Here is a 14,396-nt window from a genome sequence, read left to right as displayed (position 1 = left end):
CTTTCCTGCACACCACCTTAGCTAGCCTCCTCTTTGATTTCTTTCTTTCTTTATAGGCTTTAACATCTTGTCATTCTATGTGATCCCCTTTCTCTAGTCCTCTGTCTACTTTAAGTGATAACTTGTGCTTTTAGTCCAATCCACTGTTTACAACATGCAGCTCCTCGAAAAAGAAAGCCAGGAAGATTCATGTTGCTGATTTTCCCTTTCCTTGCCCTTTTCCACACAAACATAAATACAATTCTGATATAAAATATAGTGGAGCCTGATCTTAAGTGTTAAAAGTTATGCTTTCCTTAGCTTACCTCACAGGACATAAATAGTCCTTCTTGACCTTCTTGTCCTCTTCATCAAAGGAGTTCTGCTATTATTGACAGTAAACTCTACCTATTATTTGGACTTAACCCTGAGTTTTAACACTACTTCTTTCTATGCCACTACCACAGTTTGTGTACAGAGGTTTTCCCAAGACTTTCACTAAGGTTTATTGCAATATCCTGAGCTTCACACTCCAGTTTGTAGCTTTAAGAACCATACAGCCCATGGAAACAGCAGTCTAGCCACTGCTGTGGGCTCAGAGAAGAAAGAAAACGCAATTATTATTCTATGCAAGGCATTCCTTCAGCAGCAGCTCTGACTTTTGAAAACAAATGTTTGGAGACAATGTCCTTGTATCCTATACAGTAAATAACATGACATCACTATCACCATGAAATGGCCTCAAATATCAGGAAGACATTTTCAGAGCTACAATTCAGGATACTGTTTTCTCCTATGCCTTCAAAGTTTGAGTCAGAGATGAGAAAAAAATAAAAAAGATAGGCGATGATCACCTCTGAAGTATAACTTAGAGCTTAAATCTGTAAAAAAAAAAAAAAAAAAAAATACCAGCTGAAGTTAAAGAACTAAAAACATGTAAAAAAAAATACTGATGAACATCTTTGTAAGGGAAGACAATGGCCTGGGAAAAGCAGCTCAGAAGTTACCAAGATTAAGGTGAAAAAATGTCAAATAATACATTTTTCAGTGTTTACAGAGAAGGCTGCTATTATTCAAGAACGTAATGGCCCACTGAAATTCCCCTGATGACAATGAACAAGGCTGCATGTCAACAGTTTCAAACCTTGCTTAAATATCCCTTGAGAGGAAGCACGCAAGCACCAGCCCAACACAAGTTAGGTTTATTTTCATTATTTGCCAAGGTCTTGGTGAAAATATTACAGATCGTTTTCAGGTGTGTGTCTGTTTTCCATCACTAAAAATTCATTCCCCATTAGGACTACTACCTTTTGTGTTTCATAATCAGAAAGCAGTGCAGCAACTAAAAGGTTTTTAGATGACCTCCAAATAATGTCACTCCATTCTTCTGCATAACCTATTGGAGAAAAGGGAAAACAGAAACAAGGCAATTACCAGTATTCAGACAGCTTCTTGTGCCAGAGCCAAGCAATCACTCATCTACAAGCTTCTGGAACTGGTTTCCCACTATCTTTAGAATCAGAAGATCCTAGTGGAACATATCCAAAGATGACACTACGTGTATCTCACCCAGAGATGGATCTGTCTCTGCAACAGCAGCCTGTCTGACTGCTGCTGTGAGTGTTTGATAAATCTTACCCTGGAACGTCAAGAAAACTCCCTTGCGTAAAACACTTTTATATATAGCTGAAAGTTGAATTAATTAAACTTCACGGAGGGAATTGTAAAAGAAGAAAAGAATTAAATGTAAGTTAATACTGAAAGAAAACCAAAGCAAAACAAGTAAAGATGCTCTCCCTGGAGCATCTTCATCCAAATTTCACTATCAGAAGAGAATAAGACCAAAAGCCAGATGGGTCATTTGCATGAGATAATACCGTTCCACAGGAATCATGAGGTTTGTTCTATTTCCACAGCTTCCCTAGCAGCTGAGAATTTCTTACAGAAGAATGGCGCACACATTTCTATTGGTGCAACTCAAGCTTTTCAGTGCCAAAGATGTAGCTCTATATTCATAAAGTAAAAACATTTGCAGAAAAATACCATAACCTGCAAGGCTAGGGGAAGGGCAGGTGTGTTCTGCTTGACCTGGGATGTCTGTAGCAAGGTGGCAATGAAAATGAATGTCTCGGAGATGTCCCACATCCCTTAGAACTTCAGCTTCAGAACGTAAAATCTGTCCTCAAGTATGTCATGCCCCATGACAGCAGTTCTACTGCTCAGACACTTGCAAGATCCAACATTTCTACTGTAGTAACGGTAACCTGCTGGTTCACAAACAGACATATAAGCGTAGTGAACAACGTAGAAATGATGCAAATTAAGAACACATTAGAAAGTAGCAGTTTTGTGATTCCTACAGCTATTTGTCAAGCATGTAAAATGCCATCTCAAATGTTTTTTATTTTAAGCAGCACAAGTGGATCTGGATTATTCTTTTTCTTAAATAATACAGTGGTTATATTTTCCATTTAGCTACAGCTGGCAAAGTATGTTGTAATTTACTACAATAGCCAAGTAAGTTGCTTCCCAAACTTAAATAAAAATTGACTTCATGAATTTTGATCATTTTTTTGGAAAAGAATTATACTTTCCTGTGAAAGTTCAGTGCTATATAATTAGAAACCACTGAGATGGCAAAGCTAAAGCCAGTGTTGACAATAGAACTGCTGACAGTTCTCTATTACCATGATAACAAGTTCAACGAGTTTCAAATCATTAAATGATATTCATAAATTTGGGGAATTCACAGAAAGTTATCCAGCCTCAGTACTAAAATGATCCATTTTAACAACCCTAACAGAAGTTAGAGGCAAAAAGAAAAAAAAAAAAAGGCAGACTACTGGAAAGGCATATTTGTCATAAATGAAGTAGGAATGTTACTTTGGAAATTATTCCAGATTTTAAGGTTCAACATTCAATTAACTTTGACTTAGATTTCAGTATTAAAAGATGACAGCACCTTCCAAACAGCAAAGAATTCATTTTTACTCAATTCTACCCAAGTAAAGCAAAAAGAAACGAAGTGATCAGCAGAAGTCAGAAAGGAAGGAGGCAGAAGGGTCAGTGGCAGCATCCTCTCATCCTATATCAAATCCTTATGTCATCTACTAGGCCATAATTTCAGGCAACAAGGCAACACTTTTCCTTATTTTATCACAGAAGCCTTTTTTTTTTTTTTAGCTAGTACCATATTCATACAATCAATAACTTCTGATGACTGCAATATCAACATCTTTTCCAAAACCAAGGAGGATATAAAATTTTGCTCTTATTAACGTTCTCAAAGTCCCGCATGAACCTGAATGATGGATTTCAAATTTTTTTTCCCAACTTTCTGCCTTAACATCTGCAGTCTTCCAGAGAAAACATTCAAAACAAAAACAAAAATGCTTGTTAAAGTATTAATATTTTATGTAAGAAAGAGAAATGAAAGAGAATCCCCATATAAAGAGATAGAACTCATGGACATGGTATAAAATAGTCTTTTTAAACATCAGCTATGCGATTTTGTTTACAGCAGGCTTCCTCCCCAGTGCCTAACAATCTGTTTGAAATACTAGAAAAGCAGAAGTTCTTTTGGTAAGTGGATAACTCATGGAATAGATTAAGGCTCTCCTAAGAGGATGAAAATTCCTTTAAATAACAAGGACATGCTGTTATTAAAAAAAAATAGAATTTCTTTTAAATGATCTCAGAGGGTCAGCCATATCTTTTGAATATTCTTTCAGTAGCGCAATTGGGAGAGTTTTATTAAAAAAGAAAAAAAAAGAGAGTATGAATGTGGCCAGTGAAGCTACGATTGCTTCAGAAGAGGTTATAGATATTTTCTATACCTGAGTGCCCTTACCCAGTTTGCTCCTGAGCTGAAATTTCCCTGTTACTCTAGACATTTCCCAGATAAAGATTTCCAGTTGGGCAGAAGTAATCATTATTACATGATGAAAGTAGAAAACACAGTAAAGAGTCTGTTGATGAGTTTGTTGCATAACTATATTTATTTTCTTTGAAGTGGAAAAGACTAAATAAACAAAACAAAACAAACAAACAAAAAAAAACCACCCAGAACTTTAGTTATGGGATTTCAAAGCCCTTTCTGAGCTGGTTCCAGCCATGTTACAGCCTTAATTTAGAGACCTGATTCTCCATTTCCTTGTATAGACATTTACACAAGGAAAATGAAAAAAATGGTTATAAAAAATTAGCACTGACACCCAGCATCCCATTTCCTGTTCATTTCACTAAATTCCAAACATTGGAGAATTAGCAGGGATTTGCTACATCAGCAGGGTGCACTGCACTGCTTATGTAAGGACCCAAAAGGTTCCCTTGGTTTTTTGGATTATTGCATGCAACTTGCCTGCCCCAGGCCATATACTCATTTGCAAAAGATCTTACTTTTTGCTCTGATGAAAAAATAAAATCCAGGATCACAGCTTGTCAAACAGAAGCAAAAGCAGTTGACACACACCCTGAATATTTAAAGTTTATGGACCATGAAGGAAAGAATAAAACCCTCTTACAGGAGTACATGAATACGATTAAATCAAGAAGAAAAATTCCCTATGCTAGAACACATTTTGGTCTTTCACCATCCTAAGAATTTCCTGGCTTCTCTTGTCTCAAGTCCCAGGTTATTACTCTGATGCCCTTTGGAAGATGAGTCCAGACTGTTAAGAGAGTTTTGCAAGAGCTTTGATCCTAGTTATTACTCCATACCTTTGAGCATAACATTTAGCTGCAGAAGTTAATTTCTTAGTGTTCCAATTACCGGCACGTACAGGTCTTAGCCTGGAATCTGATCAACCCACACTACATGCTTCTCTCTCTCTCTCTCTCTCTCTCTCTCTCTTTCTTTTTTTAATGCTAAAGAAAAGAGTCTCATGCTACAAAAGAGAAAAGAATGCCCTGAAGGCAGAGATGAAAGCTGAAGTTTTCAGAATGAAAAACACTGATTTTCTAATGCTTGCTTCTCATATTTTCCAGGATAAACACTGTGACCATATTCCTGCTGTCTTTATTCACTGAAGAAATGAGGACTGCAGAGCAATGCTGAAAATTATACTGAAGAACAACTTCTTTGAAGTTATGTCATAAAAAGAATTAACAGAAAATTCTTCTACTAATTAAAAGAGTAATTGTAGTAAGGGTTAGATTTTGCCACCTGACATCATATTGAGTATAGTATGAACAGAGTTGCTGAACTGCATCTTATAAACTAAGACTGTGAGATGCATAAGAAATCACTTATTGTGAGAAAGTGTAGCATTACCTACTGCAGCATTTTTTAGCAAGGAGTTTGTGTTGCCTGTTTGAAATCACATTAAAAGAGGCAATGCTAAGTAGAAGTTGTACCTGTAATCTTGTGCTTTTGGGTATATGTGAGACCACAAAGAGACAGGAGCTTATTTATTTCCCCCAGACTAACTTGTCACCAAACTGCAAAACTAAGTTTTTCCCAGGATACTTCACTTAGCACTGTTTCTTTTATTGATGACTAGATCACAACAGACAAAGCACAATTTACAGATATAGAGGTTAAGGAAGCACTCATTTCTCATACAAGAACATTAGGAAGCAAGCAGAATGGCACAATAAATATCCATGTGAAGGAAAATTTGACCTAAGGAACCATCATTCAGAGTCCAGCATACCACTCCACTGTGATTCACTGCCTGGAGGACACAGCCAGGAAGAGGACCTACCATTCTCCCACAGGTCTGGGAAGAGACCCATTAGTCTGCCTGCAGCTAAGGGGAGGCTCACTCCCTGCTGTCTCAGCTCTTTAACCTTCTCTCTCCTTAGTAGTGCTGCTCTATTAGTTCAGGAGGGCCACCCGCAAAGTAGAAATTCAAGCTATTTGGTGCACCGTTAGCTGCTGATGGAAAAAATCCTCTACAAATATCAAGGATGCTGTAAGGAAAAGCTGTTTCCAGTAGCTCCTCCATGAGCCTGTCCCCTCTACCTTGCCCTTTCCCTCAGCTCACTCCTACTGCAGCATCTCCTGGGTGGTTTCTGTACAAAGTGGCTTCCATGGGTAGATGATCTCTGGAGGTCCCTTCCAACCTCAACCATTCTGTGCACCAAACGTCTGCAACTCTCAGTCACCAGGCTCCTTTCTTTGCTTATTTATCATCTCTCCTTTTTTTTTTTTTTTTCTTTTTTTTTTTTATCACTTCACCAGTTCCCTTCCTATGCTGCGGTTTGTTTTTGTTGTTTCAGCATTTTCTGGCTGAAAGTCCATTTCTGGATATACCGCAAAGCTGATGAAAGTACTACTAAAAGTCACAGAAAACAAAGATCCATTACATCCATAGATCACTCCCCCTGTCCTGCCAGACAAAGTATATAAAGCAGTATATTAGTCTTTTTCTCCTCCAGAGGGAAAGAACATGGCAATAAAAAGAAAAAAGGTTCTGACTACTGAGGAAATAAAAGAACTGTCAGAGAAAGTTTGAAGGCTGGGTTATATCAACAATATTTTCAGCCCGAGGCTAAGTATTAAGTGAGACAATGTTTGAGTGGCAAGTACGTATCTGTGCAACCAATAATAAATACCATATTTTGCTGCTTTACTCACACCGACCATACGCTGTGTATCAAACCAAGGAAAATAACGTGAATGTATTTACCATGCAACGTGTTACTAATGTTGTAATATTTGGTACAGTCTCTCAGCTGTCTGAGTCAGTGAGGACGTTCAATAATTTCAAAATGTGTCTATAGTAAGCTTATAATATTTAAATATTTATTATCTGTAAACAATTCATTTTGTTAGTGTTTTTCAACGTATTATAGTTACACTGATGAGCTGCAAATATACCTGTTTAAAGTGGTTCATATGATCCAATGGAACCAATGACGTATGGGACGTGCAAGTTTTGAAAACTATAGAACACCTTCAGTTTATTTCTAAGCACTGGTACACATGTCTGGATTATTTTACTAGTATGTAAGGCTATGAATTGTAATGTTTTGGAGGACTGTGCAGTCATGCCAGAAACTACAGGACAGAATTTGTTTTCTGTTTTGAAGTGGAATTGATCTTTCAGATGAAACTTCATAAATATTGGAAACAATTTTCCATGAGAGAAAAATACTGGAACATGTGGCTAATCAAAAACATCGAATGCTAACCTGACCTCATTGACTTCAGTGGAAAGAAAATTAGACCATACTTAGTACTTTGGACAACCCCTCCTGAAGTGCATTGCATATAATCATGACAATAAAAATAGAGTACTTAAATACAAAAGAAATGCAAACACAGGGAAATCAAATTTCATGCACAGCTTCACGTTAGGTTTTTATTATTATTATTATTTAAATTTTTTCATGCCCTTCAGCATGAAGGATGTAGATGTGCCTTATTCGTTATAAATTCCCCCGTAAAGTCATGGGCCAACCTATCCCTCTGTTTGATCTAAATGAAGACACGTCTGAGAAATTCAGGTTTACCATGCCAGGGCAAGAAAGAAGCACACAGTGGGAGAGTGCCATCCATAGGCAGAAACATGGGCAAGTAGACTTGTTCCTTCCTCCTTTTGTTCGTGTCTCCATCCTTCCTTCCTCCTGCAGGGGTCAGACCCCCATCTCTGAACCCACACTTCCTTCCTAATCTCCAGCACAAATTTGCTACAGTTTATGGATTAGGCTACAAGGAACTTCTGTCAAAGCAACAGTCTTGGGACATTGGCTGCTGAAGGATAAGTATGGACATAGACATAATTCATTGTAAATTGTGGCCTGACCTTGCAAGTGCTGCAGCAGGAGCATCTGAAGACACTATGGTATTGCATACGTAGCTCCTGTGAATGAATGGCAGGTTTTCATTTCTTCCAAGACATCTGAGGACAGGTCTTGCATCTGTTAGCTTTATTGCATGCCCAAGCCACATACCTGTGGAACAGAAGAGGACATGTATGTTTTAACCTGGGAAAATTTCCTGGGGTCTTTTACACCCCCACAGGCACTTTTGTCCTGGCAGGGGACACCATGGGAGAGGGAAACCTTTATAACACAAACTACTCCTCTTCCTCATGATGTCAGCTCCCCTTTTAAGGCTTGCCTGCCCAACATGCATGCAGCAGCTCACCCAGCCCTGGGAGATGTGGTGGGCCCTATATCTGAAGACAAGCAGAGGGGCAAACCTGTGGATGATCTAGAGGGATTGTGGGAGGTGACAGCAGCCTAGGATGGCACAGGGTGATGGTGAAGAACACACAGGAGCTGGGGGGTGGCGTGGATACAGCACAGAGCACGGGGAACAGTCAGCCAGGAGAGGTGGTGTTTGGCTGGCTGCCATCCTGCAGCAACATGGCAGCAGTCCAGAGCCTGGTTAAAGCATCTGAGCAGTTGTGGCCGTAAGGTAGAGATGAATTGACCTAAGCAAGCAAAAGACATGCGTTATGGTTGCTGTACACATGGGGAGTTGCATGTTATATTTAAAGGCCAAAGATGTTGGCCCAGCTGTAGACAGATAGGTGAAACACATTGGTGTTACAGACTTACCTGGCTATCCTTCCACAAACAAGTGTCCATGGCCCGTTGTTCTGGACCACAGCAGGGATTTTCCTGAGAGCACTGGTATCAGTTTGTGGGGATGGCAGGACTCTCCAGACCCAATGCACGGGGCCTTGCTGTAGAGCATCTGTGCTTGTGTCCAACTGCAGCCCCCGTCCTGCTGCTGTAGCTAAAGATGCAGGCAGAAGGGGAAGAAGCCTGTGGAAAAACGCTGGTGGTCACGAGTGCCCCTAGAGCTCCTTGTTGATAGCTGGGAGTAACTAGAGCACCACGATGCATTACTGAGTACAAGGGTTACTACCTAATACATTTAACAAGCAGGAAAACACCCAAAAATGTTACCTCATGATTTGCAGAAATGAACTGGATTTTTTTTTTACAGAAATATTCTACTTTAAAGCAACAACAGAAAACAAGCAGTACACTTGCCTAAAAGCATATTCTAAACGAAGTATGTTATTAGAATTATGTATTATTATTGCTATTCATAATTAATGGAATTGTAGCATTTTTCACTAATGGAAAACAACCACTGCAAACAGCGCTTTGATTGCATTATATTTATTACCCATCTTAGGAACTAAAAATGCACTTAACCTGTAATTAAGGTTATACAATAAAAGCTTTGTAAATACTAGAATCAGAAAGTGTCCTTTCAACATGACACACTACCATTATGCAAAAATGTTTTCTCCAAGAAACGTAGCTTAGAAATGATGACATTTTCCTTCTGAAAGTAACAGAAAAAAAAAGTAGAACAGGAAGACATCAAAGGCAGCACTGCCTTCTTTCTCCATAGACTTTACACTTACTTGGCAAACACTGTAAGCTTAATCAACATCACAAGTTGATTGCACAACTGCTGAATTGCAGTAAAAAAACCCTCAGTAGTGCTGATCTGAACCTTCACTCTCTGCTGGGGATCTGAGGAAGGCAATCTAACTGAAAACACATCTGAACAGCCGAAGCTGTTTACAAAATAAAAATCCAAACAGCTTTGCCCAGGAGCTGTCCCACCGCACGGCTGTGCGCAGCGAGTGGATAAACGTGACTGCTTCACGCTGTGCTGTGTGGTCACTCTTGGTTTTGCCCATATTTTACCTTTGTCTCCCCCTGGTTATTATATGGAGAGGATGTGCACGTGCATCTTGCTCTGTGCTTGCTGGGCCCTCTGCGCACGCAGTGTCGGGGGACTGCACAGAGCGGGGATCCCACGTGGCTGCAGCCCCGCGCTGCTGAGCGGCCCCTGGCACCCAATGGCACAGACAACCCCCCAGGTGAAGAACATCCCCCCTGCCATACACACCCACACATACAACTGCTATGATAGTACCACTAAAGCAGCAGTATGCTGCAAAAAGCGCTATGCATGCTTTGCTATCTTGTTACCTGCCTAAACGAGCGATAAATTATTTCCCTATTTTTTTATATATATTTCTAAGCTCAAAATGTGTCAGTGAAAGCCTTTGTATTTCAGCTAAAAAAGAAAGGTAGCTAAGTGACAGGAAAAAAACCTCAGGTTATTTACAAGTTCTTTGCATCATTTCAAAACAACTTCTCAGACTCAAGAGTAATAAAATTTTTCTTAGGACTAATGAAAATCAGGGCCTTAAGCTCAAATATTTCATCAGTGTACTCCAAACAATCTTCTGTTGATGGTTCATCTTGCAGCCATATGGAATTATTTATAATTATGTACAAAACCCCTAAAAGGTAAGTTACTTAAATTAATTCTTGCCCTTCTGTTTTTATGAATTTTGGCCTGACATCCCAGTGGATTGATGTATTAAATAAGCTTGCAATTCATTAACAACCTCTAATTGGAGTTAAGAGAAAAACAGTAGTTGGAATGCTTGAGGTGTGCTTTGGAGAATGCAGAGTACAACGTGGACTAGCTGCCCATGCCACAGAGGTAAAGAAGCAATTTAATATCATTTAATTTTGAGAGAAAGAGGAATCCTTCATGGAAAAGCTGCATTCAAATACTATGTGTAACATTAGGGTTTCAAGCCCCTCAAAAGAGGGGCTTTGACAACATTAGCATTTTTCTTTACATTACCCACAGTGACAACTGTCCTGGTGTTAACGATGGCTTTGGCACTAGCCTAGCTAGCTGTTCCTTCTATGCTACATTTGCTCTGAGCAGAATGAGTACATTTTCCTGTAGAACATCAATTCCGAATTAACATTTCTTTGTTATTTCTGGTGGTACTTTACTACTGGACCTCCGTGGTGGAAGAGGAAAACAAGCATGCTGCTGTTGTTACACCCAAGAACATTTGAGAGTCTAGCAGTAAGACCAACTGCAGCTCACAGACTACAAATCTCTCATAGCCACTGGTTAGCACATTTTGCTTTGAGGTGTGCTCTGCTTTTCAAGTGGGGCAATTTGTGGCTGAGTCAACACTGAGGCTTGACCGTGACAAGGACAAACTGTTTATTGGCTATGAGGCAGGACAGGAGATGCTGCGGCAGGAGTCTGGACAGAGACTTGGCCAGGATTTCTCATCGTCCCTTGGCATTGCACTGCTTTCACCTCAGCAATTTGGATTTTTTCTATATGCAAGCTCCTCCCACTCCCCTTAATACAGTATGAATGATAGAGCAAGTTGTTTGGTTGTTTGTTAAAAAAATAACACTAAACAGAAACAGAAAGTAATCCACTCCATTTCAGGCATCTCTGCTAAGTCTCCAAAGGTACCCTGCTCCCCAGCTTCCACATCTATTAAAAAGAGTGGCTAGAAAATGGGCTCCTTCCCTCTTCTTACTTTTTTCTCAAACCCCTGTGCACACAGAAACGTCAAGAAAAAAAAATTTTTTTGACATACAAACTAAAAAAAAGAACTCATTTTGAAAATTCAGCCTTGAAATGGCTCAACTAAATCCACTCTGGTTTCAGCTGAAGTGCCTCAAGCTCTTCCCCTCTTCAGTAATCTGTCTGCCGTATCCTGTTCTCATTGCTCTTCTCCTGTTGAGACAACAGGGAGGCATCCTCCATTCCTGAGCAAAAGATATGAACTTAACAGGTGTTATTTGGTGACAACATACCTAATAAAATTAACTGCTAAGCACGGAAAGAAAAAATGGCACTCCCCAGTGCCTGCCTCAGCCATCAGGAGCTTACCATGAAAGCCAGGCTCTCATTTCGTCTTCAGTCCTACCACTACCCACATTGTGTTAATGATCCTGCATCGTCATGATACTCAAACTCTTCAGGGATTAGTCACTGATCATACCGTGCTAGTAGTTGCTCTGGCTCCAGTTAAATCCAATAATTGTTACTGCTTTTAATTATTTGTCTAATGTTCTTCTTTAGAAGCCCCCAGTGGTACCAGGGTTCCATTGTGCTGTATACAAAAGTGGGACCTCCTTAAAGAGCTAATATTTCCATAAGGAAAAGCATTGACAGCTAGTAAAGGGAAATACAGGTGAAGTGACCTGTTCAAAAACTATAAAGTACATCAGACAGTAGATACATTTTTTTTGACTCATCTTTTTCAGCCCAGTCTATAGACAAGGCCATATGTCTGACATAAACACAGATTGAACGATATGGTCAATGTAGGTAAAGTCCTCTGCAGGAAGATAAAAAGAAAATATAGGAATAATTTAGCCTAATTTTTGCTATAAAAAGGCTAGAATTCCATCTAATAATTCTGCTAACATCATAGTCTATTTTTAAAAGTATTAATAATTATAATAAAACAAAGACCCATTTCATCCATAAAGCTACAGGGAATTTAAAATTTCCATTTAACTCAATTTTCAAAAACTACCTGAATAATATTCATTTAAAGAGTAGACTGCAGATGATCATCATTAAATGTTTTCTGATGAGAACGGAAACCTGGATGACATAACAGATGTAACTGCTCTTCATACTAATTAACTGAGAACTTTAGTCAGAATTAATTATCATCCTATTGGGCAAAAAAAGGTTAGATAAAGCATGGCTATAAAAACAGATTTTTAATAATAATGAACCGAGAGGAATTTTAATGCACTGCAATGTCATTAGTGATCTGTCCCTGCAGACAAAAGTTCTTGCAAAATTATCTTGGATTCAGAGAAATTGGAGTCCTAGTAGGCTTTCTTTGGTCTTTTTTGCAACACCTAAAAGTGAAGAAATAGATTGGGATTGTTTGTACTTATCTGTAATGTGTAGTTTAACTATTGCACTGTTTTGCTTCATATTTTATGCCAGGGCTACTTTTGGGGATGAGCAATGAGTTCGCTGTGATAGGTCGAGTAAGCTAAGATAGGAAGCAAGACAAGCCACTCGGTAACTGTTGGAAACACAAGAACCTTCAGTGTCAGCTTGGGCCTTACCTAGTTTCATCCCCAGATCTTCAGCGCCCTTCTGGCTTCACCTGGTTACTCTGAGACTCCGTCACAGAGACGAATCTCACAAACGCTGTTGCTCGAGACGATCGGAAGGGCCACCACGGCCCATTTTGCACATGTTGCCTGAAAGAGTCAAAGCGAGTCTGTGTAAAAATGACATTGGGACTGTTCCAGACTGTTTGCTCCACTGTACGGATCCCCACAAAGCCAGGTGAACTGGAATTGAACTCCCTGTAATAGCACAGTAATAGAAAGATGAGGTATTTTATATATTACCTGGTGGCTGACTGAGGGACATAAGATGCCTAATGAGCCACAACTGCAAATATCACCTTTCCAGGACAGAGCATTGCCAATTAGGCTGCAAACCCTGTTCATTTGAGTGCTGACTGATGTTTTTTTGAGGCTTTTCACCTCCCTCAGATTTGTTCTCCAGTTTTGTTGGAATCTCTAATCTTTCCACAGTAGAAATATTAACAAGGTGGAATGACTAGAGGTCACTAGGAAGAAGTTTAAAAGCTATGAGGATGGGCAATGGTGAACCACAAGCTAAGCTCATCTGTTCAGCTCAGTTGCGTTTTGTTCTCTCTTATATTCAGCTGATTATTCATATGTTGTCAGTCAACCCAAGTTCCTTGAGACAAAGACTTTTTCTTAAACTGTTCTGCAAATTTGGGTCAATCCTTTGGCACTGTTCAAAGAAATGAGGGGAAAGATCATTTGAACGTGCATTTGTGTATTTGGTGGTATGCTAATGAAAACACAATTGTACAAAAAAAAAACTATAGGCGGATGGAAAGTACAATACTGTTGCTGGCATCTCCTGCTGCCTCTTCCCACAAAATCTGTCTAAGGCAGTGATGGGCAAATGAAGCACCAGGAAAAAATAAGGGCGCTGGCACACCACTTGTTTCAAAACATAGGAAGTAACGATTTGCCTCTAATCCACTTCAGCCAGCGGGGAAATAAAGCAAATATCTCACCTTACATGTCTTTAGCAGGTCGGCACCACCATCATTTGATACCATGTCCTGACAGCAACGTATGTACAGCCTTCCCGCTGTTTGCAGAAGTTTACCAAATAGACAGTCCTGGAACAGCTGTCTCTGGGCCATCAGGACCCTCCTGATCCAAACTTGAGCCATAATACCAGACTTAATCCTGAGCTATCCCCAGCCATGGACTTAAATACAATAATATTTAAGGTGAAGGTCCCAGCTTTCAAGGTCAGACAATCCCTCTGGAACAAGTTTATCAGCCCAGACCATGCCCAAGCCCGGCCGCACAACCCCAGCCTTCTTTCTAGCTCTGCCTGCTGCTCATGCCAGCCTCAGATGGAAACTGGACAAGGTGGTCCTTGCACTGGCAGCACTCCCAGCTCAGCCAGCCCAGGGGACGTACCCCTAGGCCACCTCGAACAGGCACAGCAGCCTCCTACAGCTCCAAATCCATGTCTTCCATGTGGACCCGACAACCAAAACATATTTTAGCACAAAGCCAAACTCTTCTACCGACCTTTTTGAATGCCAGACCCCAAACAAAACAGGCAT

General features: G+C 39.9%; 1 long non-coding RNA gene across 2 annotated transcripts in view; it reads right to left on the bottom strand.

Annotated features, from left to right (window-relative positions):
• Window positions 1-14,396, bottom strand: part of LOC134153573 (uncharacterized) — a 71,774-nt gene that overhangs the window by 44,439 nt on the left and 12,939 nt on the right. For both annotated transcript variants that reach the window (XR_009961170.1, XR_009961171.1), the window contains exons 2-4: window positions 12,832-12,969; window positions 8,491-8,700; window positions 7,731-7,878 (exon numbers count right to left, since the gene is read on the bottom strand). This is a non-coding gene — a long non-coding RNA (uncharacterized LOC134153573). The remainder of the gene's footprint in view (window positions 1-7,730; window positions 7,879-8,490; window positions 8,701-12,831; window positions 12,970-14,396) is intronic.

This window comes from Rhea pennata, chromosome Z (assembly GCF_028389875.1).
Source record: "Rhea pennata isolate bPtePen1 chromosome Z, bPtePen1.pri, whole genome shotgun sequence".
In the NCBI taxonomy this organism is placed as follows: Eukaryota; Metazoa; Chordata; class Aves; order Rheiformes; family Rheidae; genus Rhea; species Rhea pennata.
The sequence above is the reverse complement of the archived record's forward strand: the minus strand, read 5'-3'. Positions and strand labels throughout refer to the sequence as shown.